The 4011-nt window shown below is 28.4% G+C and overlaps 1 protein-coding gene across 8 annotated transcripts in view; it reads left to right on the forward strand.

The window, feature by feature from the left end:
• Nucleotides 1–4011, forward strand: part of LOC111684889 — a 254020-nt gene that overhangs the window by 229424 nt on the left and 20585 nt on the right. The gene's annotated exons all lie outside the window — the stretch shown is intronic.

Below are 4011 nucleotides of genomic sequence, written 5' to 3' on the forward strand. Positions count from 1 at the left end.
CCTTATAGGGGTACATGGACCGAACATCCATGTCCAAAAATTGCTACCGAGTTCTTCATAAAAAAGTTCAGGGGCGCATAGTAGACCGTCTCTAGTCTACCCAATGGATGAAAAGACCACCGTGAGATAAGGCCATCAAGGCAGGTGTTCACGATAATCATTCGACATTCATAAACACAGGTAGACAGACGGACATGGCTAAATCGACTCCGCTATCTATAAGAATCCAGAATAAAAATTACAAATGGAATGACAAATTTATATATACCCTTCTCACGAAGGTGAAGGGTATAAAAAGGTACTTGACAGATTACAGGAAACAAATTTAAGAATTCAAATAAATAAGTGCAAATTCTTTGCAAAGGAAACTTTATATTTAGGCCATATTTTGTCACGGGATGGAGTAAAGCGAGATCCAGATAAAAAAGATACTATTTTGAAGCTTAGATTACCAACAACCATCAAAGGAATTAAATTCTTTCTTGGCGTTACAGGTTATTACAGAAAGTTCGTCCGAGATTTTTCGAAAGTTGCATATCCCATTAAAAAATAATTAAAGAAAATTACTACTTAAATATAAATGATTCCAATTCAATTCATGCTTTTGAAAAACTGAATAGAATTATTACTGAAGTTCCGATTTAAAAAAAAAAAATCTAACTTATAACAGATGCAAGTTTGAACTCCCTAGGAGATGTTTTACAACAAAATGGGCATCCTATATATTTTTTCTGTAGAACACTGAATGAACACAAGAAAAATTATTCTGTTATTAAAAAGGAGTTCTTGGCGATTAGTGTTGCCCACTAAGTTATTTTAGACCATATTTATGTGGTAAAAAATTCGAAGTCCTTTCGGATCATCAAGCATTGAATGGTTGTTTGTACAATCACAAAGTAGAGAATAAAATCCTAGACTTTGCAGGTGGGTAGTAAAGTTAAGTGATTTCAACTTAACAGTGAACTATATAAAGGGAAGAAATAACCAAGTTGCAGATTTTTTGAGCCTAATAGAGAACAATTCTGGGAAATAAATACTTTGAATGAGGATGATTCTTTATATAATAATATTGACAATGACATGGAGACTATTCACTCTCATGAGGAGGATTTACATAATCATATTGGTATATTGGATACCATTGTAAACAGATTTAAGACATAAATAATTTTAACAGAGAATAAGACTTTGAAGATTGATTGAGAATTGATTGATTTTGAAATGAAAAATGGTAATAAAAAGATTTATATAAACTCTATGGATTGTAAACACAATTTAGATAATATTCTGAAACGATATAAAGAAAAAGGCAAGGTTGGCAAATTTACAGAATTAGATAATCACAAATATAACTTACTACAGCAAAATATTATAAAACTATTTGACGGAAATAATAATAGTTTGTAAGATGCTCATATAATGATACACGGAGAGAAAGAACATAGTTATGGTAACCATGTTCTAAGAACAACATAATATGGTTAAAATTATGATTGTAGTCTAAATATATTATGGTTATTGTTACAATTTTAAAATATCATATTATGATTAAATACAGTTCAACTATTTTATCACAATATTTTTATTTACTTAAGTATTGTTTGTTATACATGACTTTATTATGATCTTATTATGATACTTAAAAATACTCTCCTCTCTTTATGTTTTGTTTTTTGCTTTGTTTGTTATTTAGTTCAAGTATACGTACGTGTGACTTTTGTTTCTATGTATTAGTAAAAACTTTTAATGCTTATAGCTCCCTAAATTCTGAACCGATCTGATTCATATATATATATTGTGCACATCTGCGAACAAATATCTTTAAAATGACATACCTTAGGCCAAGATCGGATGTATACTGTAAGAGTAAAAGGGGTCACAAAAAATCGCTTTGCTATTAATTATATAGATACTTGCTTAAATTTGATATATACTTTAATTCTTAGAAAAATCATATTCTTATACCTTGGGATATAAAATATTTTTTGTTTTACCCTCTAGTATAAATACAAAACCCACTTAAAGATTTTGAAAATTCTAACCACAATAGTTTTCCATATTTACAATATGTTACATATGAGTGATGCCAAGCAAATTATTGCAAGTTCGCCAATATTTATCTATCTATGAAAAATTGGAATTATCTAATAGTTTTCAAGATATACGAAAACTGCACTCCGTTATTATCGCCTGAATGTCAAAAAATAAAATTTGAAGACTCTTGCTCTAGTAGTTTCTTAGATATTTTTTCTATTCAATTCATGTGAGGGCTTCAAGCTCCCCAGATGAAAGACCGCCCTTTTTTCCTCCAAAATGTCCAGATAAATATTGAAGTAATGGATCTAGTTCTATATTTTCCTAGACATTTTATTCATATGGGAGATGTCAAGTCCTAATTAAAAGTTCACTCGTTAATTTTTGTATAAATGAATTTTAAAATTAGTTATAAGTATTTATTTTTCATATTTCAATATTTACATAACGAAGGGACAGTTACGATGGAACTCACCTTAAATGTTATATTCCTAATTATATTACTTTTCTTTTTATTCTATTTTCCTTTATGTACTCCTTAACTCTACTTTTTCTTTTCCACTACTTTCTACTTAACTTCACACCATTTAGCTTCACGTTTTATAATTTAGTCTTTAGCTGTTACTCATTGAATAAAGTTTAATTTGAACTTAGAAACAATAAATCTATTTTTACATAACTCGCGCTATAGGTCGCAATTTTCAAGATAATTTGATGCAACAAATAATAAAATAAACAAAAAATATGAAATGTTACAAACAACACTCCCCTCCCCCTAATGAAAGTCCAATGTGCAAATAAATGTTAAATTTTTTCCTGAAAATTTTTAAGATTTTAGGTTGTTAAAGTTTTTCTTGAAAAATTTCAGGATTTTAGCTCTAATAGTTTTTCAAATGGAAAATATGAAGTTTTCAATGTTATTCATATGTGGGGTTTCAAATCCCCCCTCATAAAAGTTCGCTCTTTTTCCCCAAAATGTTCAGATGAATATTAAAGTTCTTCGTGCAAAACTTTTAGATGCTAGCTCTATTAGTTACTAAGATAAACTTTTTTTATATTTTATTCCCCATTGATAGCTCGTTAATTTATTAAAATGTTTGCAGGGATGCTTAAGTTTTTCGTGCAACATTTGAAGGTTTTAACTCTAATAGTTTCACAGATAACTGAATTTTTCTATTTAATTCATATAAGCTAGTACGCCTCTTTTTCGTTAAATAATCAAATTGACCCTTAAGTGGTTCCGACAAAATTTGTTATATTTTCTCATATACTGATTTAAGATTTTCTTCATATGAAAGGTGCCACACCTACTATTTTCCATTTTATCCAAAAATATTTTGTATGGATGTCAAAGTTGTCCACATAATATTTGAGGACTACAACTCTTGCAGTTTCTGAGATATGCGACGTTTAATACCTCTTTTGCATGAACTTTGAAACCTTTGAACGTTTTGAAATGAACAAGGGAAATTTTTTATCTCCTGATCTCATCTACAACGGGATATATTTTTTACAGTAAAAACAATGGCTCTATACGCCATCTCAAACACATTTCCTTGCAAATTCATACACGTAGGGAAAATAGCATTAGAAAAACAATAAAACACACCTAATAATTTTAACAAAAAAATGTATTAATTTTCAAAAATAAAAACTATTTATAATGTTATTATAGAATATGACAAATAAAAAATTTACATCTCAATTTATTTGACTTATGTAATAATTTTGTCTGTTTCAGATATAAAACTAAATAACAATTTTCAATCAGTAATTTTTTCTTTTGTCCTAACGATACATAAATCTGCTTCAAAAAAAATAAATAACGGTGTTGGTAATTGATTTCGAGAACCTTTTTGATTATATTAACTGTTTGGAAAGTAAGCTGAAAATTTAGTTTTTAAATTTTATTGTAAATAAATTATTCAATTAAAGATGTTTTATTTCAGTAAATGAAAGAACCTAGAAATGTAATTG

This window comes from Lucilia cuprina, chromosome 5 (genome assembly GCF_022045245.1).
Source record: "Lucilia cuprina isolate Lc7/37 chromosome 5, ASM2204524v1, whole genome shotgun sequence".
Taxonomy (NCBI): Eukaryota; Metazoa; Arthropoda; class Insecta; order Diptera; family Calliphoridae; genus Lucilia; species Lucilia cuprina.